At 45.7% G+C, this 24,044-nt stretch overlaps 1 protein-coding gene across 2 annotated transcripts in view; it reads left to right on the top strand.

Annotated features, from left to right (window-relative positions):
• The window catches only part of GRB2 (growth factor receptor bound protein 2), a 59,719-nt gene continuing 35,675 nt past the window's right edge, over nucleotides 1-24,044 (top strand). For both annotated transcript variants that reach the window (XM_075846486.1, XM_075846485.1), the window contains exon 1: nucleotides 1-86. The gene's annotated coding sequence lies outside the window, so the exon portion shown is untranslated. The remainder of the gene's footprint in view (nucleotides 87-24,044) is intronic.

Genomic DNA, 24,044 nt, shown 5'->3' with positions numbered 1-24,044 from the left:
CCCGGAAGTCTCGCGGGAGGATCTGCCCCGGGGCGGAGCGGAAGCGGCCAGAAAGAGAGTGGAGAGAGGCGGCTCCGCAGAGAACGGTGAGACCGGTCAACGGCAATTTTTTAGGGGTTGGGGGTTATGATATACGAAGTGACAAGAGGATATAGATTGGAATGACTGATAACCGGCAGCGGGGCAGAAGGAAGTGTGCGCTCATAACGGGGAGTCATCTTGGTTCTGGGAACATCTGCTGGGTGGAGTAACATGGGGAGGGCTGTGTGGCAGCTCTATCTGAAGGCTTCACTGGGAGATGACAGTAAATGGAAGTTACAGATGCTGACAGTGCATGACGCCACAGCACGGAAATAAAGCAGAAGAAAAGGTTCAGGACAGCACTGGAGCATGGGTGAGGAGAGGTGTGGGCAGAGGTGAGGAGAGGTGTGGGCAGAGGTGAGGAGGGGGTGATGTCTGCAGCTGGCCTGGAAACAATTCTAATCTAAAATATTCTGATCAATACAGATGACAAAAATAACCAAGGCCATCAATTAAAACTGTTCCAATTGTGCTGAACACCCACCCGTATACATGGAATTATTAGTAATTGCCAATCGAGATCAATAACAATGTTTCAAACCTGTCTGATCGGTTTGAGGGTTTCGGTCGTTTCACCGCAGATGCTGGAGTTATCCATGGGAAGACCATTGTTATGGCTGGATTTACGGAGTGTCATGCTGAGATTTGGTTTTCAACTGTTGTTAAAGGGGAGCTCAACCCAAATGTATCATTTGACTTATCGTAGAAACATGTTGATGGTCCCTAAGATCAGACTCCGACCATCAACAAAGGAGCTGTGTCTCAAATGCTGAAGCCCTCTGCCAAAGTGCCATTGATTTCAATGCCGCCTCCCCAGAGACCGAAATACCGGGGCAGTATTGATGCACAAGTCATATGTAGAGTGCTTTTCTTTTTTGGAAATGTTGACAGACCCCCCTCTGATGTCATCGTCCCTCTTTTTGTGTGTCAGAAGTGATGAGGAATTCCCCTTGGAAATGAATGACGCAGTTATGCTAAGACCTCGCGCACACGACCGTAGCCATGTGCATGGCTGTGATTTTCGGGTCGGCCCGGGAGCCGCCTGCGAATCATGGTCCGTGCATATGGCCGAATGCATTATATTTCTATGAGCCTGGAGCGCAGAACACGGCTTTGCCCGTTCTTTCTGCGGTCCGGGCTCCTGGGCCATGCACGGACTGTGGAAACCACGGTCGTGTGCAGGGCCCATAGGAATGAATGGGCCGCAAATCTCCTGTGGATTTTCGAAGGAATTGTGGCCGCAAAAGCACGTTCGTAAGATTATAAAAGTTGATGAAGACGAGAATTGGCTCTATCTTACAGGTGACCATACACATGAAATGATTGTTCGTTCACGTCTATTTCTCCCAAATCTCCCGCAGGAGCAAAGGTTCGGTCATGTTAAAAATCTGAAATGCCCGATTCTGCTGCCACCATCAGATGAGTCGGGAGGCCACCGTACACGTGAGCTTGTCAGTAGGTCTGACCAACCAATTTCAATATCTGTTTGATTGGTCAGAAATTTGTGGCTATAAACCCAGCCTAGACTAGCCATATACATTACCCCCGACTCTTCCCCCAACAGCTGATCTAGGGGGGGGGGGGGGAGATGGGACTGGCAGCAGCTTACTCTCCCCATTGAAAAAACATGCACATGGATATCTGTGGCCACCAGGGTCAGTCCAAAGTCAAGGACCCACCCAAATGGCGTAAGATGCTTGTGTGCAGAATAATCTTGTATGTATTAATTATGTATTTGGGTGTGCCTTTGTTGCGTTTTCCCCTACACCTTTTATTGGTCAGCTTTGACAACAGGACAATCCCTGTAGTCCCCATATTGTATTGAGGCAAGAGCTGCGCAAACTGTATCCCCGGCTCGATTATCTGAAATATCTGCTAATTCAGCATCTGTCTTGTCCTGGAATTGCTGGCTTAATGGCATTTAAGCCTTGGAATACCTAATACATACCGATGTTGATAGCCAATGGCCACACGATTGCCTGCAAAACCGCGTGACCATTAACATCGGGCGTGGTTTATGGCTGCAGGCGGGCGTGGCTATGTATATCCTCACCCATAGAACTCCCACAATCGTATTCATAACTGTCCTCCGCTAAATACCATGCGCTAAAGTATAATACAATGCTAGCCAATGAGGTTTTACACGTGACGCGTCCTCAGCATGCCCTATACGTCGTGGATTTTTTGCGTTGCAAAATTGCCGCCGCATCTGAGCATGCGCCTTTATTGCCTTACAAGCTTTGGTTCTGGGAGCTCTTAATACCATCGTTTGTTCCTATACATTTTTCATCTAGTCAGCAGCACATTCCGTGTTTAAGATTTGTTGCCGACAAGCGGCCGTTTTTCCAGCCGCATAAAAGATGCAAACCGCTGACTAACAAGCTTTTGCGCGCTCATTTGTTGATCGCTTTTCTGATGACACAGGGCAATCTTTGGGAATAAAGAGGGATTCACACGAGCGTGTATTCGGTCCGTGCGGGCCGCGTGGTTTTCACGCGGCACGCATGGACCAATACAAGTCTATGGGGCAGTACAGACAGTCCGTGCTTTTTGCGCAGCGTTTGTCTGCTGCGCAAAAAGCGCAACAGGTTCAATAACTCTGCGTATTTCGCGCATCACGCACCCATTGAAGTCAATGGGTGCGTGAAAACCACGCAGGTTGCACGGAAGCACTTCCGTGCGAACCGACTGAAACAGCGCACCAGCTGTCAAAAGGATCAATGTAAACAGAAAAGCACCACGTGCTTTTCTGTTTCCGAACATCCAAACGGAGTGTCTTTGCGATGAGCGAAGCCGGACAAGCGAACCGAACTTCACCGGGTTCGGCCGAACTCGTTTTGGCCGAACCCGGCAAAAAAATTATCGGTACGCGACGTCAGGAGACAGTCACTGTCCATGGTGCTGACAGAGTTAAACTGTTTCAGCACCATGGACAGTGACTTCCGATCCCAATATACACGAACCTGTAGGAAAAAAAACGAAGTTCTGACTTACCGATAACTCCCGGCGTCTTCCTCCAATCTGACCTCCCGGGATGACAATTCAGTCCAAGTGACAGCTCCAGCCATTCCAAGGCCAAGCACAAGCTGCAGCAGTCACATGGACTGGCGCGTCATCCAGGGAGGTGGGGCCCGATGTCGAGAGGCGCGTCACCAAGGACGCGTCACCAAGGCAACGGCCGGGAAGTTCTCGGTAAGTACGAACTTTTTCTTTTTTTTCAACAGGTTTTTCGATATTGTGTTCGGCATTCACTGTCGAGGGTGCTGAAACAGTTAGCTCTTTCAGCACCTTGGACAGTGACGGGCGTCGACTAGCCTCATCTCTATGATGGCGGCTGCGCGAAAATCACGCAGCCGCGCATCAGACACGGATGACACGCAGCTGTCAAATGGCTTTTGCGCGCGCAAAACGCAGCGTTGTTTGCGCACGCAAAAACGCAACGTTCGTGTGTATCTGCCCTTAGAGTTGGCACGAATGCTTGGTCACCTGATCATTGGCCTGTGTAAAAGGGAACCTGTCATATTGAAAATGCGGTCCTACCTGCGGGCGTCATATTATATAGCAGGTGGAGCGGAGTAGAGTGATATCTAGTTTTGATGGAAAAGATTAGGTATAACTTATAGTTTATTAATTTTAAGCATCTGCTTATCGTGAGATCAGGAGTCCAGTGGGTGGTTCTAATCAGCGATCACTCTGTATGATGCAGCTAGGCACACTCCTACAGAAAAGACCAGAATTCATTGAGTGCGACCACCTATTGGACTCCTAAGCATAGAAAGAGCAGGGTTTAGATCAATCAATTACAAGTTATACTTAAAGAGGTTTTCCAGTCAGTAAAAATGAATGGCCTATCCTCCGGTTAGGCCATCAATAGCTGATGGGTCGGGGTCCGACTCCCGTGATCCCCGCAGATAAGCTGTTTTGAAGGGCCCGCACGCTTGTACCAGCGCTGATTCCCCTTAGTTTCTTCTTGCTCTTTGAGTCGTCGACACGGATTTAGTGGCGATTCACAGGTATTGCAGCCTTTTCTCCTATTGAAGTGAATGGGAAAATAGGCTGCAATACCTGTGGATCGCCACTAAATTCGTGTCAAGAAATCACAATGGGTAAGAAGAAATGAAGGGGAAGCAGCGCTCATATGAGAGCTGCGGCCAATTCAAAACAGCTGATTGGGTCAAGGGAGTCAAACCCGACCCATCAGCGATTGATGGCCTAACCTGAGGATAGGCCATCAATTTTTTTGGGCTGGAAAACCAATAAACCATAACTTAGATGTGATAGATCACAGGTGGAACTGTCGTGTCAGACACGAAAGACCCGCTGAACTAGGGCTGGGCGATTTAAAAAATAAAAAAAAGATTATTTTTTTTTTTTTAACCCTATGGCTCATTTTTCTATTTTAATCTCTATTTTCTTATTACCATTAAATACACTGAAAAAAATACCAAGAGATAATTGAATAAAAAAAATATTTATAGAAATAACTCTTTAACCCCTTAAGGACGCAGCCATTTTTCAAATCTGACATTTTACTTTATGTGGTAATAACTCTGGAATGCTTAAACCTATACAAGCCGTTCTGAGATTGATTTCTCGTGTCACATTGGGCTTTGTTAGTGGTAAAATTTGGTCGATATATTCAGTGTTTGTTTGTGAAAATTTGAAAAAAATTTAAATTTTTCTGAATTTTAATGTATCTGCTTGTAAGACAGATCGTAACACCACACAAAATAGTTACTAGTTCACATTTCCCCTATGTCTACTATAGGTTGGCATAATTTTTTAAACATTCTTTTATTTTTCTAGGATGTTACAAGGCTTAGATCATAAGCAGCAATTTCTCAGATCTTAAAGAAAATTACAATAGCCTCTTTTTTTCCGGTGACCAGTTCAGTTCTAAAGTGGCTTTGCGAACCTTCTATATTAGAAACCCCCATAAAACACCCCATTTTAAAAATTAGACCCCTCAAAGTATTGAAAACAGCATTTAGAACATTTCTTAACCCTTTAGGCGTTTCAAAGGAATATAAAGGAAAGTAGAGGTGAAATTTTTTGTCAGAAAACCCTTTTTATTAATTTTTTTCCCAGTAAAACAGAAGGTTTTGCCAGAGAAACGTAGCTCAATATTTATTGCCCAGATTCTGCAGTTTTTAGAAATATCTCACATGTGGCCCTAGTGCGGTAATGGTCTGAAACACCGGCCTCAGAAGCAAAGGAGCACCTAGTGGATTTTGAGGCTTCCTTTTTTTTTTAGAATATATTTTAGGCACCAAGTCAGGTTTGAGGAGGTCTTGTGGTGCCAAAGTAGTGGAAACCCCCCAAAAGTGACCCCATTTTGTAAGCTACACCCCTCAAGAAATTTATCTAGGGGTATAGTTAGCATTTTGAACCCACAGTTTCTTTACTAAACTTATTGGAATTAGTCCTTTCTATTAGGCACCATGACCGGTTTGAAGAGGTCTTGTGGTGCCAAAACAGTGGAAACCCCCAAAAGTGACCCCATTTGGCAAACTACACCCCTCAAGGAACTTATTGAGGGGTATAGTGGGCATTTAGACCCCACAGGTTTTTTACTGCATTTTGTGGAATTAGGCTGTGCAATTGAAAATCACATTTTTCCAATGATAGGTACACATTTTTATTTTTGACAAGGAATAAAGGAGAAAAAGCACCCCAACAATTTGTAAAGCAATTTCTCCCGATTACGGCAATACCCCATATGTGGTCATAAACTGCTGGTTGGACAAAAGGCAGGGCTCAGAAATGCAGGAGTGCTATTTGGCATGTAGATTTTGCTGGATTGGTTTCTGGGCGCCATGTCGCATTTGCAGAGCTTCTGAGGTTCCGGTACAGGGGAAACCCCTTACAAGTGACCCCCATTTTGGAAACTACACCCCTTGAGGAATTCATTGTAGTATTTATGGGGTGCATGCGGCTTTTTGATGAGTGTTTATTCTATTTTTTCAGAGGCGTGATGACTAAAAAAACAGCAATTCTATTGTTTTGTTTTTTTACTGTCTACCGTGCGCTATAAATGACATATTCACTTTATTCTGCGGGGCGATACGATTACGGCGATACCAGATGTTTATAGCTTTTTTTTATGTCTTATGGCGTTTTCACAATAAAATACTTTTTATAAAAAATTACCTTATTCTAAGAGCCATTACTTTTTTATTTTTCCATCAAGAAAGCCGTGTGAGGACTTTTTGTGTAATGAACTGTAGTTTCCATCAGTACAATTTCTAGGGTACATGCAACTTTTTGTTTACTTTTTATTCCATTTTTTGGGAGGTGAAGTGACCAAAAAATTGTGATTCTGGTGTGGTTCATTATTATTATTTTCTTTTATGGCGTTCGCCGTGTGGGCTAAATAATTAAATACTATTGTAGTTCAGGCCGCTACGGACGCGGCGATACCAATTATGTATAGTTTATTTCATAATAAAGGACTGATAAAGGAAAAAGGGGGACTTTTACTTTTGTTACTGTAAAACTTATTTTTTTATTTTTACACAACTTGTAAACGCATGTGCAGTGTATTAGAGCTGTCAGCTACTCGCTGACAGCAAGCATAGTGGGTCCTGACGAAGTCAGGACTCACTCGACTTCCGTAGGTGGCATAGCCAGAGGCCATTGTTAGGCCACCGGTTGCCATAGCAATCATCGCCGCCCACTATCATGTAGCGGGACGTCAATGGTGGTTTAACCCCTAAGAAACTGTGATCGCTATAGAACGCGGCTTCTAAGGGGTTAATCAGCGGGGAGACCATGATCGATCCGCGTTGAAGGAGCTACGGCAACTGCTGTACGTGACGTACTACTAGGTCATGGAGCGTGAACGTTACAGTTACCATGACCTAATAGTACGTCAGAGTGGGAAGGGGTTAACATATATAACAATAATAATTGTACGTAACTTCACAACTTCTAACCTCTGCAAATACTATTTTATCAGATACGTTTGGAAAAATTTATATGTAATTAATTATAACTTCTGTTAACCTGTTCCCCGGCAGTGAACAGGTTAACAGAATCTATAATCAAATATTCACTGTGTGCACGAACATCCCCTCTCTGCCCGTCACCACCTCAGCCGGTCTCCGACATTGCAGGCGAGAGCAGCGTAAAATGCTGCAGGGTCAGGCAGATAGCGCCACGCAGCCACTTTGGGGAGAGATCACATGATAGTATCTGAAGTCTGAGCAGGACCCTGTGCAGCAGCGGCCCCACGATGTTGTTTTCAATAAGTGACATTGTGGCCAGATTCACGCGACTGCGATTGACCTGCGGACCTGACGGATTCATGTCTTTGCGAATGATACAGCTGCTCTGTATACAGGATACAGAGCAGCTGTATCTCAAAAAGTAAAAATAATTTTAATAAAGATTAAATAGAAAGTTGCACCAAACACGCTGACATTTCTTTAAAAAAAACAAAAAAAGACTTTCGAAGGTGTACATGGACTTTAAAACCGGTTGCGGACCGCCCATAGACTATAAACGTCCGGCAGGTCCGCAATTTAACTCTGCAAGGACGTTCCAGAACGTCCTGTAGAGTTAGCAGGTTTGTCGCTTCCCGGCGGCATTTAGTTCTGTGGTACGGCTGATATCATGGAACTTCAACCAGAGACCACTCAGCGTGGTCTCCTGTCGTGATCGTTGTGACAACATGTCACAACGATCACATTGCTCCTAACAGCGTTGCTTACGTGCCGGCTGTGAGGAGCTCTGTGATACAGCGGTCTGGAGACAGCGTGATCTCCGGTCATGTGATCGCGGTGACAGGTTTTCACACGATCAGCTGTATCATGGAGCTTCATCTAGAGACCGCTCAATGTTGTCTCTGGTCAGGTGATCGCTGTCACAGCGTTCACCAGTTGTATCTTCTCCCTCTCTGGCAGGCTGCTTGGCCAAAGATCGCTATGTCCCGTAGCCTACATTGCGAGTAATAAGTCAATTTGGTTGTGTCGCAACACAATGTGGTTGTTGCAACATGCAAGTTGATGCGACATGACCGTAGCCCAAAAAAAATGTGACCACGTTGACTTTCATTACGTGTAGACAATGAAACATACGGTAGCGATCTTTGGCTGTGCGACCTGTGTCGTTGCCAAATTCACCATGTAGCCCCAGCCTTAAAGTCTGCAGCAGATTACAGTACAAGGCAAGTAAACGAGATTTTACAAGTCTCATCCACAAACGTCAGACGTTTAAAAATTACGGCTGAAAACTACGTTCGTGTGGGTCCTTAAAGGGGAAATACAGTATATCTGTCACGGAGCGGGTTAGTGGACCCACTAGGCCGTACCGCCGCAGCGGGGAGGCAGCTGGCCAAACAACAGGACACCCCAGAAATACAATGTCCCGCACAAGGGTACCTGAATAGTCCAGATGGTGGCCGCATCTCTGGCACAGATGAGATGGGTGCAGCAGATGGCGTCAAACGTGGCGGATGACACAGGAGCCGCAAGTTGCGCCAGACGTGGCGGATTCCTCTGGACGTGGCGGATTCCTCTGGACGTGGCGGATTCCTCTGGACGTGGCGGATTCCTCTGGACGTGGCGGATTCCTCTGGACGTGGCGGATTCCTCTGGACGTGGCGGATTCCTCTGGACGTGGCGGATTCCTCTGGACGTGGCGGATGACACAGGACGTGGCGGATGACACAGGACGTGGCGGATGACACAGGACGTGGCGGATGACACAGGACGTGGCGGATGACACAGGACGTGGCGGATGACACAGGACGTGGCAGAAGACACAGGACGTGGCACGACTTGATACTAGGGCAAAGCACGGGAAACAGGAACGGGAACAAGGTACGGGTAACAACAGGAACGGGCAACACTAAGGGACCATTTGCAAGACAGACTGGGAAAACTAACAACGCTCAGGCATCGAACTAGGGGTCTGGACCCCTCTTATAGCCCAGGGTACTCAAGGGTCAAAGGTCGTTAAAGATGTCCAGTGCGCGCGCTGCCCCTTTAAGAGCGGGGACGAGCGTGCGCGCGCACCCTGCGGGTTCCGGCGAAGGTGAGTGGATGCAAGCGCTGGCGTCTCCTGAGGAGGAGGCTGGGGCCAGCGCTTGCCGACTGGTGGCTTCGGCTGTCAGCGGCAGGCTGGAGCTGACAGCCCGCAGCCACGGACATAACAATATCTTTATTAAACAAAAAAAACCTTTAATGACCAAGTCTCTTTGGGCCTCAATGACCAAACTTTTTATTTCATTTTTTTTTTTTATCCACATTCCAAAAGCCATAACGTTTGTTGTTCTGTCAAAAAGCTGTATTTCGTAAAAGCTTGTTTTTTTGCGGGAGGAGTTGTTTTAATTGGTAACATTTTGGCGTACATATCATTTATCGATTTATTTTGTATTATGTTTTTTTGAGGGGGAATGCAAAAAAACAGCAATACTGCCAATGTTTTTGCGGGTGTTTCTTTTATGCCATGTTCTTTGCAGTGTAACTAATTAATAAGTTAAGTTTGTTCTACGGGTTGTTACAATTCGGCGGTACCTAATCTGTAGGGTTTGTTTTTACAGTGATCCATTTTTCAACAAAAATGTTAATGTCATATTTTTTCTTTTTTTTTCTTGGGGGGGCTGTTTTTACTTTTTTTTGGGTTTTTGTTTTTTAAACTACAATTTACTTTTTTTTTGTGCCACAAGGGGTTTTGAAGCAGTGATTTTTTGACTGGCATGGCCTAATAGGCAGTTACTGATGGCAGACCATGGGGCCTTTGCTAGGCCCCCTGGCTGCCATGGTAACCCATCGATTGTGTCGCACGGCGCCGATGAGCTGATAGAAGGAGCCCCCTACCTCTGACAAACACCTTAGACGCTGTGGTCGCTGTTTCCCATGGCACCTACAGGGTTAAACTGCTGGGATCGGAGTTGTCTCCCATCTCGTTTCTGCAGTACAATGGCTGTGTATAACGGTGATCTTGCGGGTACATTGGGAGTACCCACGAGATCCTCGTGACGGATATATCAGTCGGTCATTGTTAAGGGATTAAAGGGGTTTTACGGGACTTTGATATTGATGACCTATCTGAGTGCTGAAACCTCTTCATTGCTTAACAGGCGCAGCTCCATACATTCGGTAGTGACTCTGCCTGGTGCGGCAGCTCTTTGCAGCCCAGTTCCATTCAAATTAGTTGCAGTACCAGACACAGCCACTACCGAATGTGCGGAGCTGTGCCTGGTAAGAAAAAAAGAGGCCGCAGAACTCACTGGAGCGCCATGACCCCCATCAATCTGATATTTAGAACCTATCCTAAGGATAGGTCATCAATGTCCAAGTCCTACAAAAACTCTGGATTTACTAGTATTTTTTGGCGTAAGGAATTGCGCAGTCTGCAGCGCTGTTCTTGTCATCAACAATATTGGAACCCAGGTAGACCCCATTAAAGTCGGTGAAGTCCACCAGGATTTGCCAGTATCCGTTCTAACACATATATCTGGCATACTTGTCATGTCTCTACTGTGAACAGAGCCGAAAATATTCATCATTCATGTGTAAGCTCTGGTTAAACATTATGGCGATCACTCTCGTGTAAAGATAAAGAAGGAGATTTGCTTGACGCTCCTGACAGCTCTCCTGATTCCACCATACCACGTAGCTGTCAGGCAGCAGAGGAAGACGCGGTTCTCATACGCTCTACAAGGAAGTGAGATCTTTACAGAGAAACTTTGATCTTCATTTTAGAGGACAATTATCTGTTGTAATCAGGAAATGACAAAGTTCACCGCACAAGTGACAACCAGTCATGTTCTTGTAATCTGGTCTAATATGTTTTCCTTCATGTTTATTTACCGCCATAGTTGGTACTTACGCCGAGTCACCCAGATATTTAGATAGAGCCCCAGGGTAATCTATCTGAAGAAATCTGTGAAGACGACAAGTTTACACGTAGTGCCCGAAAAATGCGCCGACATGCGGTTATAAAATGAATGGCAGCACTGTTTTGCATTAACCTGTTTACCTCCAAATTTCATGGCCATTAACAATCCGTTTTCAAACTGCGCCACTTTGTTTTCAAGCTATTTTTATTGAGTATAAGAATTGAAAACCAAATTCTCAACAAATTGCATTACTCAGGTTTCCTTTTTACATAACAGCACAGCATACGATAGATGAACAGAATATAATTACACATTCAATTACATCAGCCAATAGTTCTATAAAGTTATAACATAAAGGAAGTTGTAGGGGAGTAGGTAGATATAGAGGAGGTAGGGAAGGGAAGGGGGGAGGAATTGGGGTAAGGAGGGGTCACTTCTCAGGGGTTTCTACTATGCTGGTACCTCAGGGGCTCTGGAAATGCGACATGGCGCCCAAAAAACAATCAACAATCAACCAAATCTACATGCCAAGTAGTACTCCTGCCATTCTAAGCCCTGCCGTGTGTCCAAACAGCAGTTTATGACCACATATGGGGTATTGCCGTACTCGGGAGAAATTGCTTTACAATTGTTGGTGCGCTTTTTCTCCTTTATTCCTTGTGAAAATGAGAAAAAATGCAACGTTTTCACTACCTAATTCCAATAAATTCTGCAAAAAAAACAGTTGGGTCAAAACGCTCACTATACCGCTAGATAAATTCCATGGGGGTGTAGTTTCCAAATGGGGTCACTTTTGCGGGGTTTGCACTATTTTGGCACCTCCGTGGCTTTGCAGATGTGACATGGCGCCGCAAACCATTCCAGCAAAACTTGAGCTCCAAAAGTCAAATGGCGCTCCGTCCTTTCTAAGCCCTGCCGTGTGTCCAAACAGCAGTTTATTACCACATGTGGGATATTGCTGTGCTTAGAAGAGTTTGTATTACAAATGTTGGGGTGCTTTTTATCCTTTATCCATTGTAAAAATGAAAAAATATGAGCTAAAACTTCATTTTATTAGAAGAAATTTAGATTTTCAATTTCACGCATAATTCCCATAAATTCTGCAAAAAACATGTGTGGTCAAGATGCTAACTATACCCCTAGAAATATTCCTTGAGGGGTGAAGTTTGCAAAATGGGTCACTTTTGGGGGTTTCGGCGGTTTTGGTCCCTCCAGGGCGTTGCAAACATGACATGGCACTGAAAACTATTCCAGCAAAATCTGCTCTCCAAAATCGAAATAGTGCTCCTTCTCTTATGAGCCCTGCTGTGGGTCCAAACAGCCGTTTATTACCACATATGGGGCATTTCCGTAATCGGGAGAAGATGCTTTACAAATGTTGGGGTGCTCTTTCTCATTTATTCCTTTTAAAAATGAAACATTTCTAAGTTGTTTCATAAACAAGTAGATTTTTATTTTTACAGACTAATTCCAATAAGTTTAGAAAAGAAACTGTGAGGTCAAAATGCTAACTATACCCCTATATAAATTTCTTGAGGGGTGTAGTTTACAAAATGGGGTCACTTTTGGGGGGTTTCCACTATTTTGGCACCACAAGACCACCTCAAACCTGACAAGGTGCCTAAAATATATTCTAAAAAAAGGCGTCCCCAAAATCCACTACGTGCTCCTTTGCTTCTGAGGCCGGTGCTTCAGTCCATAAGCACACTACGGCCACATGTGGGGTATTTCTAAAAACTGCACAATCTGGGCAATAAATATTGAGTAGCATTTCTCTGGTAAAAATGTATTACCAATGAATTTTGGGGAAAAAAATGAAAATTGTAAATTTCCCCTCTACTTTGCTTTAATTCCTGTGAAACGCCTAAAGGGTTAAGAAACTTTCCGAATGCTGTTTTGAATCCTTTGAGGGGTGCAGTTTTTAAAATGGGGTGATTTGTGGGGAATTTCTAATATATAAGGCCATCAAAGCCACTTCAGAACTCTACTGGTCTCTGAAATAATAGCCTTTTGAAATTTTCTTGAAAATGTGAGAAATTGCTGCTAATGTTGTAACCCTTGTAACATCCGAGAAAAATAAAAGGACTTTTAAGAAACGATGCAAACGTAAAGTAGTCATACGGGAAATGTTAACTAGTAACTATTTTGTGTGGTATTACTTTCTGTCTTACAAGCAAATACATTTACATTTCGAAAAAATGCTAATATTTACAAATTTTCTCTGAATTTTGTTTTTTTTCACAAATAAACGCTGAATATATCGACCAAGTTTTACCACTAACATAAAGTACATTGTGTCACGAGAAAACAATCTCCGAATCGCTTATTACCACATAAAGTGACACATGTCCGATTTGAAAAAATTGGCTGTGTCCTTAAGGCCAAAACAGGCTCTGTCCGTTAGAGGTTAATCATGGTGATCACATGCTCACCAGCTGAACCAATCGGTTCGGCTGTCAGTGAGCAGGTTGTTCACTGATTGGGGACACTGATACAGCCGGAGTCCGATCGCTTTTCTCAGCGCTATGCCGGCTGAAGCAGCGGTCTGTAGATTCACACCCTGGCTGCACAAGGCATATGCAGCTAGGACGTGAATCTACAGATTATCGTCATGAAAGGGTTAGGGAAGAAAGCTTGGTTTACCAGTTCTTCCCGAAGCAGAAATATGTTGAGAGAATTATTTAATTTTAGAACAAATCTTGTTTAACAAAATCTTAGGAATGTAGCTGAGAATTTTAGCTCATTCAGACGAATGTGAATAACGTCCGCGTGCTGCGCAGGGAAATCACGTGCAGCACACGGACCCTCTGATTTCAATGGAGCCGTTCACACATGCAGGAGTTTTCACGCTGTGTGAGTCCGTTGCGTAAAACTTACTGCGTGTCTTATATTGGTGCGATTTTTCACGCACCTATCGCCCATTGAAGTCAATGGGTGCGTGAAAATCCCGCACAGCACACGGATGCACATCCGTGTACTGCGCGTGATTTACGCTTCAATTCAATTGAAAATAGTAATAATAAAAAAAAGATGTGCTTTGCGAGTGCGTGAATAACGCATGCCCCTCCCAAAGCGCACTGATACATAACGGACCAGATTCACGTGCGGGAATCTGATACGCTCGTGTGAATGTAGCCTTAGATTGTATGTATTGCTTGTTCAAGGAGACTGTAACCCATTCATTACTGTAGAGTCCTTCTCTTGTACAATAAAGGGTTGAACCTACTGGTTACACACCCTTTTCCTGTGCGTGGGGTGATGGTAGATTAGATTTGACATCCTGTACTGTCAAAATTTGCTTGCCGCTCCCGTGAAATGGGCTACTGGCTACAGTACTCTCCCAACATCTTCTGCCCTGAGCCTCAGTGAGTGTTCACGGTAGATCTAACCACCCTGCCCTGCCGGTCAATGGAACAGGAGTGTTTCCTTCAGATGGTACAGCCTAAAGAATGTAAATGGATGAGAGAGTGTCTGAGGGTTTCAGTCATTCTATCTAAGCAGTGGGTAAAGTGAGCTTCGTGTTCTGTTCTACAATTTTTTTTTGCTGAACTACATTACGCCATACTTAGAAGCTTCCTTCAATTACTCATGGTTTAATAAATGAGGTCTGCACTTCCTTCTCTTTTTTTTTTTTTTTTTTTTTTTTGACAATTGATGGTATTGGCTCCTAGCCAAGGGTATAAAGAAAATCATTCCTAAAGGATTTTAATTCTTCATCTTTTTAGTATCTGTTCCCATTTATGCCAGAGTAATATACAGAAGGCAACGGGACCTCAAATATGGCTGTAAATGAGTCCATATCAACAGTGTAAAGATATGATTGGACTGACATTAGGCAGGAGGCATGTGCCAAAGGGTCTGATTCTGAGCTCAGGGATTACTCGTTTCGATCTGTTTTAGTACAATTTCCAGATTACCTTTTTGAAGTGAATGTCTCTTTAAATTTACATGAAGCCTGTTTTTATAAATGACGTAAAACAATACACTTATCCTAAAAGTTTTTCTATAAATAAAGGAGGATACATTGATGGCTTCTTTATCAATAGGTCAGGTCTCTAAGCAGATGGGATCACAGGAAGCTAAAAAAAAAAGGCGTTTTGAATCCCTCCCATAAAATGAATGCATGTCCTAAACAGATGCCAGAGATTCTGACTGGCCTAGGACAGGTTCTGCATCCTCTGAGCCTCAAGAAGAAGAAAACAATCCGCAGCCATTGATGGGTTAAGTCTGTGTTCTCTTTTAAGAGGAAGTGCGAATTTTAGCATAACTTGAAATAAAAGGGTTAGCATTGCCTACTTAGGTGTTCTTTTAAGGATTAATCCCCCACAGTACACAATAGAGAGCCTGTTCCCACCATACTTTTTTATTTGGTTCGCAAATAGTCATCTAAAAAGGGCATTGATATGCAAGACTGTTGTAGAAGCTGCATGCTTGACATTTGGTAAATGGTGTCTTAAGAATTCTCTCTCGGTCCCCCACTCTTTTTCTCTCTCTCTCGGTCCACCCCCTTTTTCTCCTTCTCTCTGTCCCCCCTCTCTCTCGGTCCCCCACTCTCTGTGTGTCCCCCCCCTCTCTCTGTGTCCCCCCCCTCTCTCTGTGTCCCCCCCTCTCTCTGTGTCCCCCCCACTCTCTGTGTCCCCCCCACTCTCTGTGTCCCCCCCTCTCTCTGTGTCCCCCCCTCTCTCTGTGTCCCCCCCTCTCTCTGTGTCCCCCCCTCTCTCTGTGTCCCCCCCTCTCTCTGTGTCCCCCCCCTCTCTCTGTGTCCCCCCCCTCTCTCTGTGTCCCCCCCCTCTCTCTGTGTCCCCCCCCTCTCTCTCTCTTTGTGTCCCCCCTCTCTCTCTCTCTCTCTCTCTCTCTCTCTCTCTCTCTCTCTCTCTCTCTTTGTGTCCCCTCTCTCTCTCTTTGTGTCCCCTCTCTCTCTCTCTCTCTCTCTCTCTCTCTCTCTCTCTTTGTGTCCCTTCTCTCTCTCTCTCTCTCTCTCTCTCTCTCTCTCTCTTTGTGTCCCTTCTCTCTCTCTCTCTCTCTCTCTCTCTCTTTGTGTCCTCTCTCTCTCTCTCTCTCTCTCTCTGTGTCCCCTCTCTCTCTCTCTCTTTGTGTTCTCTCTCTCTCTTTGTGTCCCCTCTCTCTATCTCCCCCCTCTCTCTATCCCCCCCCCTCTCTATCTAAAATTTATTAGTATTTACGGTGTTGTTGGCATCTATATGAAGTACATGTGTATCAGTAAGCTATTTACATTTCACAAAAAAGTCCAAAATACTACAGATATTTTGCATTGGGAATTTTAAATTCATCAAGATCTTTATAGGAAATTTGTCAGCAGTTTTGAGGTCTAAAAACTGCTGACAGGGTGACATAGGGAAGAGGAAGGGCATTTTAAACTTAAAAGTTGCATGAGGCAGGACTTGATGTGCAAGTGCTTCTGCTCTGCATGCTGTAAGCCCCGATCTTCTGCTCTGAGTAGCGGCTCTAGCAGTCTCCTGATTGGTCGATAGAGCTGTTACTCAGAGCAGAGAGTGGCTCTTGCGGCTGCCATCCCGGGGAATCAAATGTCTGTCTCTTGGTCTCCAGGTCCACGTTCATGTTGGAGTTCACATCCTCCATGATAGCCGGTATGGTCCATCCATCACATATATCATATATCGCTTACTTCCACCAACTGCCACTCCGTGGGGCGGAGCTTCCTCCTGTCGCTCGAAACGATGGCCCCATTAGGGAATCGATTTTAACGATTCTAGCAAAAAACAGAATCGTCAGAGGCCTCAAGGGCGAATGAATTCAATTAATCGCACAGCCCTAGATCCCCCACTCTGAGTAAGAGTGGAGATTCACTTACAGAGAACATCTCTGGACAGCCATGTAACATATCTGGGTGGCAGCGGCTTCCTCTGCGATTTCAGCTGGTCACCTTGGACTTCAGAACCAGACCGGGGCAAGGAGGGTGGAACTGGGTTGGGAGGGGAAGGGTCTCAGAGCTGCCAGAAGGGATTTGACATTTCAATCAGACTGTGTGGTAAGGGGGTTTTACACAGGACGATTATCTGCTGATCGTATCTGTCACGAACACCACTCCCGGCACACGTGACTTGGATGCTACTGTAAAGGGGAACTACGCTTGTCCACTCTCACTAGTACACACACCTATCGCAACAGGCTGATAACGAGTTAAAGCGCACCCCAAAACCAGTTCACACATCCACACAAAACGCTGCCACCACTTGCCGTATTAGGCCGACAAGAGCCTCCTCCTGGTAACGCACACGTTCACCCAGGCACACACTGAATCTAAATAGCATTCAACAGATTATGCTTTTCCTCTTCGAGGTTGTGGGTAGGTTTAGAGCAGCAAGGAACAAACTTATTAATTTTAAGGTTTAATATACGAAAGTACAGTGCTTTCAAAGGTTACAAAAATGATGTAAATAAAATGACATACATATAAGCAAAACAGTTACAAAATAAAAGGGAATAAAGCAAAGAATAACAGACCTCTTACGTATTGGATAGGTTAGAGATCCCGCTGAGGAGAACAGCTTGAATGTGGACAGAACTGCAATGTGGTCGCATCTCCTGTGGTCTGACACTGTGTATTTCTTGGTATGCCACTATAAAGGGTCCAAACAAGACCCTTCACCCCTCCTCCTGGTCAGGTGGAAGGAGGATGGCTAATTACATGCAAAACAGGGAAAGTTGTCGGACACAATTCTAATCGGTCATAACTCTTTATATGAATCTCGTAGCGAGATACCATGTCCGACAAGTTCCCGGGCATATTTTAACCAACCCTGGCATACCAAACATGACTATGAAATATTAATAATTGGAACCAACATTCAGTTCTGGGGTTTCTCATGGCCGAGAATCCCTGCGCTTGAGACCCAAGGAGCGTCTGAGGTCCTGGATCATATACACCTAGCTGGGTTATATACAATATGAATTATGACAGGGGGGGCTTTGAAGGATTATATTTCTTTTGTCCCCTACAGCCATTTCTGTAGACATGTGGGTACTGGAGTCTCTCTGTCTGGCTTCCAAAGTATTGATTAGATTAGCACCCAGGTGTGATGGGAGCCCCACAGAGACAAAGTTGGTCCTTGTGTTGTCATGCAAACTAATTTGATTATGTCTCTGGAAAAGGACATCCTGATTATCCCCCCCACCGTCAGGGACATTTACCTGATGCATGGGTTTTAAAACATAACTCATGACACCTCTCCCTTTTATAGATGGCATGGGAGATTTATTCACAACCTGAAAATAAGGAATATTACATCCCCCAAGGACTGGTTTATCACACCTCCCCCTTTATGATGTGCCCTGGGAAATTGACTTACAGGTCATTTCCCAAGCACATCCCCTTGGCGGGATAACCCATCTGCGTTCCCATGTTCACTTCCCTTCTTATGCTGGATCGTAAAGTCATACTGCTGTAGAGCTAGGCTCCACTGCAGTAATTTGCCATTATCACCCGCTACCCTGTGTAACCAGCTAAGAGGGTTGTGATCGGTCACTACCGTGAAATTACGCCCATAAAGGTAGGGTTGCAACTTCTGCAGGGCCCACACTATGGCTAAGCACTCTTTCTCTACGGTGGCGTATGCCACCTCCCTGGGCAGAAGCTTCCTGCTTAAATACATAACTGGATGTTCTTCTCCCCTTGAATTTATCTGGCTGAGAACCGCACCCAGGCCATAGGCACTGGCATCAGTCTGGACCACGAACCTTCGGGTGAAATCTGGGGCTTGCAACACTGGAGAACTGGCAAGGGCAGCTTTCAGTGTGGCAAGAGAGTTCTCACAGGTGGCTGTCCAATTCACTATCTGAGGCAGCTTCTTCTTGGTTAGTTCAGTCAGGGGCCTCGCTAGGGCACTATAGTTAGGTACAAATTTGCGGTAGTACCCAGCGGTACCCAAAAAGGACACCACATGTTTTTTCGTTGTTGGGGTGGGCCAGGCTGTGATTGCATCTACCTTCCCGGGCTCTGGTTTCAGAGTCCCCCCACCCACTCTGTGTCCTAGGTATTGCACCTCCGTCATGCCTATCTGACACTTTCCGGGCTTGATAGTCAGGCCTGCGGTTTGGACCCGCCTGAGCACCTGCGACAGGTGCGACAGGTGTTCTTCCCATGTGGAGCTGAACACGGCAATGTCATCCAGGTAAGCTACTGCAAACCCTTCAAGTCCCTCAAGCAGCTGATTCACCAAGCGCTGGAAAGTGGCAGGTGCGTTTTTCCTCGCATGATCTATGGTCACCACATAATTTACATTATTTAGGCGTTGGTGAATGGTGTAGGGGCCTTCCCAAGCGGCTTGTAATTTATTTTGAGTCATGGGGACTAACACCCATACTTTCTGGCCCACTTCATAAATTCTTTCTCTCGCATTGCGGTCATACCATTGCTTTTGGCTGGCTTGGGCCTGCACCATGTTCTCCCTTACCAACCCGGTCAGGGTTTGCATCTTATCCCGGAACCTCATGACATACTCTGTGACTGATACCTCTGGAGTAACCAATTCTCCTTCCCAGGATTCTCTTATCAGATCTAGGGGGCCCCGTACTCGTCTTCCATACAGCAGCTCAAAGGGGGAGAATCCCGTTGAGGCCTGCGGTACCTCTCGGTAAGCAAACAACAGGTGGGGGAGATACCGCTCCCAGTCGCGCCCCTGGGACTCGACCAACATCTTGAGCATTTGTTTGAGGGTCCCGTTAAATCGTTCACACAGACCATTAGTCTGTGGGTGATAGGGACTGGCTACAAGGTGTTGCACCTGCATTTTCTTACAGAGGCACTGCATCAGGTTGGACATAAACTGGGTCCCCTGATCAGTAAGCATCTCCCTGGGAAATCCTACTCGAGCAAATACACTTATCAGGGCATCAGCCACCTTGTCGGCCCGAATGGAGGATAATGCTATGGCTTCTGGGTACCGAGTAGCATAATCTACCACCGTTAAGATGAAGCGTTTCCCAGAACTGCTGGGTATGGCCAGAGGCCCAATGATATCCACAGCGATTCTCTGGAAGGGCTCATCAATGATTGGCAAAGGGGCTAATGGGGCTTTCGGGATATGTCCCGACTTCCCCACCCTTTGGCATGTCACACAAGAACGGCAGTAGTTTGCTATGTCAGTTCCCATTTTAGGCCAATAAAAGTTATGAGCAAGCCCGGCTTTTGTCTTCTGTACCCCTAAATGTCCAGCTAAGGGGATCTCATGGGCAACCCTCATTAATTGTTCACGAAACTGGTGGGGTACTATGAGCTGTTGCTCTGTTAACCATGCCTGTTGGTGATCACAGGGAATAGTCTCCCTATACAGCCTGCCTTGATCCCAGAAGATCCTCTCCTTGTCAGATTCGTCAGGTGTTTTTCCAGCAAGGTCCCTTAGCTTGTCTAAGCTGGCATCATCATGTAAAGCGGCCTGGAACTCTTGGCTCTGGGTGGCTAGGAGGGAAGTAAAAGCGACAGCCTCGCTGGGCTCCTCTGTGGCACTTTCTGGGCTGTTAGCTGGCAGGCAGATATCTAAGTTATGGCTATTTTGACTGCGGGTCACGGCTGATATGTAAGTCCGCTTCTGGCTAACTAGGGTCTGGGGGTCAATCTGAGTATATACCATATTACCGTTATCAGGACATATCTCTAGAGCATCACTGGTTATATGACTATTACCGATTACCTTAGTAGCATCCCCCAATAGTATGGCATTACATGGTTCCACATGGTCACATAGCACATTAACATCATTAGACAGTTCTACATGGCAGGGTTCAGAAAGATCAAGAGGGGAACATATTACCTTATCATCAACATCACACATTTCAACAGAGCTTGCGGGGTCATCAGCAACATCTGATGCAACATACTGAGATACTAACCGTCCCAGGTCAGTACCTAATAAGACATTCGTGGGAATATTTTCAGACACCCCCACTTCTTTTAACCCCCTCCCTGTACCCCAATCAAGGTACACCCGTGCCATGGGCAAAGCGGGGTGGACTCCCCCAATCCCTGTGACAGTCAGGGTTTTTCCAGGAATAATGTCCTCCATAGACACAAGTTCGGGACGGACCAGAGTCATCTCAGCGCCGGTGTCTCTCAGCCCCACAGTGACGGTATTGCCCACAGTAACCGACTGTAGTTTGTCACTGGGTTTCCCCTGAATCCCACCCACACACAAAACAGCTGGAGAGGACCCAGGTGGCTTGGGCAGGGGGGCATTCTTCTTTTTCTCAGGGCAGGTAGTGCTGAGGTGGCCCAATTTGTTACACACAAAACACCTGCGGGAATCAAATGCAGGCCTGGTGGGGGGAACAGGGCCAGGACCCCCTGAGGGTCGGTTGGCAAAAGAAAATGTGTTTGTAGTTGGCTTACCCCCTTTCCAGTTGGCAATAGAAGGTTTCCGCACTGCTGGTTCCCGGTTGGCAAGATAGGCATCCGCAATGTGTGCTGCCTGGGCCGCATCCTTGGGCTCTCGGTCCAATACAAACTGTCGCACTTCCACAGGGCAAATGTGCAGCAATTGATCTTTAATAATCAGATCCTCCAGGCCCTCAAAGGTAGTGATGGAAAACCCTCGGATCCACTGCTGGAGGTTGATTCTCAGGCCATCTACCACATCCGAGTAGCTGTCATTAGGTCCACGTTGTAAAGTCCGGAATCTTTTGCGGTACACCTCTGGGGTGAGGTTATATTTCCGGATCAAAGCTTGTTTGATGGCATCATAATCCCCATCCTGGTCTAGGGGAAGAGCTGCAAACACTTCCAAGGCTTTGCCTTTTAACCCTGGGGTTAGGTACCTGGCCCATTGCTCACTGGGTAACTGGTACTGTCTGCAAGCCTTTTCAAATCCTCTTAGGAAAGTGTCCAGGTCCCCATCCTTTTCCATAACAGGAAAGTGCTCCAGACGGGGTTTAAAGGTGGTTATTGTATCCCTGGACTCTCTGTTCTGTGGTGTAGAAGTGTGCAATTGGAGTCGTGCTAACTCCAGCTGGTACTCTCGCTCCGCCTGGCGCTCTGCCTGGCGCTCTGCCGCCTCTCGCTCTGCCTGGCGCTCCGCAAACTCTCGCTCTGCTTGGCGTTCTTGTAAAATAAGCTGCATACGCATTTGGGGGTCACATTCACTCATCTGTTGAAGAATTAGGGGCAAACAAGAGTCCACTCCACTCCGAGAACTGCTGCTGCTGGCACCCTCTGGGTCTGCCAGTTCCGGAGCCATATCCATTGCTTGATCCCCATGTGCTGTATAGGTCCCTGGCTCAGGTACCACATGGCGTTGGTGCTTGGCATCATCCTCTACCAACGCCCGGATCAGCATTTCTTTTGTTTTGTCAGTCCCATCCAGACCTCTCTGCTCACAAAGGCTGATCAAAACGGCTTTGTCTTGCTTCTTGTAAGTAGCTGCCATCTTAGCAGTTACTTGCCAAATAAAAATAGAAAAGAAAAACAAGAAGGGAGGGGAACTGTATGCAAGTATGTCTTAATTAATAAAAAAAAATAAGCACTGAGTTTGTCCTTATAGACCGGTGAGCTCCTCGCAAGGATTCTGCCAGTCCTTAAGTGCAAGGGTTAATTACTTAATCCAGGCACTTAATGCTCTAATAAAAAAATAAAATTATCCCACCGCTGCCACCACTCTGTCACGAACACCACTCCCGGCACACGTGACTTGGATGCTACTGTAAAGGGGAACTACGCTTGTCCACTCTCACTAGTACACACACCTATCGCAACAGGCTGATAACGAGTTAAAGCGCACCCCAAAACCAGTTCACACATCCACACAAAACGCTGCCACCACTTGCCGTATTAGGCCGACAAGAGCCTCCTCCTGGTAACGCACACGTTCACCCAGGCACACACTGAATCTAAATAGCATTCAACAGATTATGCTTTTCCTCTTCGAGGTTGTGGGTAGGTTTAGAGCAGCAAGGAACAAACTTATTAATTTTAAGGTTTAATATACGAAAGTACAGTGCTTTCAAAGGTTACAAAAATGATGTAAATAAAATGACATACATATAAGCAAAACAGTTACAAAATAAAAGGGAATAAAGCAAAGAATAACAGACCTCTTACGTATTGGATAGGTTAGAGATCCCGCTGAGGAGAACAGCTTGAATGTGGACAGAACTGCAATGTGGTCGCATCTCCTGTGGTCTGACACTGTGTATTTCTTGGTATGCCACTATAAAGGGTCCAAACAAGACCCTTCACCCCTCCTCCTGGTCAGGTGGAAGGAGGATGGCTAATTACATGCAAAACAGGGAAAGTTGTCGGACACAATTCTAATCGGTCATAACTCTTTATATGAATCTCGTAGCGAGATACTATGTCCGACAAGTTCCCGGGCATATTTTAACCAACCCTGGCATACCAAACATGACTATGAAATATTAATAATTGGAACCAACATTCAGTTCTGGGGTTTCTCATGGCCGAGAATCCCTGCGCTTGAGACCCAAGGAGCGTCTGAGGTCCTGGATCATATACACCTAGCTGGGTTATATACAATATGAATTATGACAGGGGGCTTTGAAGGATTATATTTCTTTTGTCCCCTACAGCCATTTCTGTAGACATGTGGGTACTGGAGTCTCTCTGTCTGGCTTCCAAAGTATTGATTAGATTAGCACCCAGGTGTGATGGGAGCCCCACAGAGACAAAGTTGGTCCTTGTGTTGTCATGCAAACTAATTTGATTATGTCTCTGGAAAAGGACATCCTGATTATCCCCCCCCCACCGTCAGGGACATTTACCTGATGCATGGGTTTTAAAACATAACTCATGACACCTCTCCCTTTTATAGATGGCATGGGAGATTTATTCACAACCTGAAAATAAGGAATATTACATCCCCCAAGGACTGGTTTATCACAGTATCGTTTTAAAAAAAGTGAAATATTGTTGTTGTCGGCAGCACATCTTCCTGTGTAAAGAGGGAGACGCGCTGCCGAAAAGATAATGTATGGGGAAGATTGATTGGAGGAACGACTGCACGTCCCCATCAGTGGGGTCAATGAAGTCAATGGGGGCGTGAAAATCACGGACGGCACACGAACGCACATCCATGTGCTGTGTGTGATTCACGCAACAGTTGCTAAAGAAATGATGAGAAAAAGAAAA

This window comes from Rhinoderma darwinii, chromosome 13 (genome assembly GCF_050947455.1).
Source record: "Rhinoderma darwinii isolate aRhiDar2 chromosome 13, aRhiDar2.hap1, whole genome shotgun sequence".
In the NCBI taxonomy this organism is placed as follows: Eukaryota; Metazoa; Chordata; class Amphibia; order Anura; family Rhinodermatidae; genus Rhinoderma; species Rhinoderma darwinii.
The sequence above is the reverse complement of the archived record's forward strand: the minus strand, read 5'-3'. Positions and strand labels throughout refer to the sequence as shown.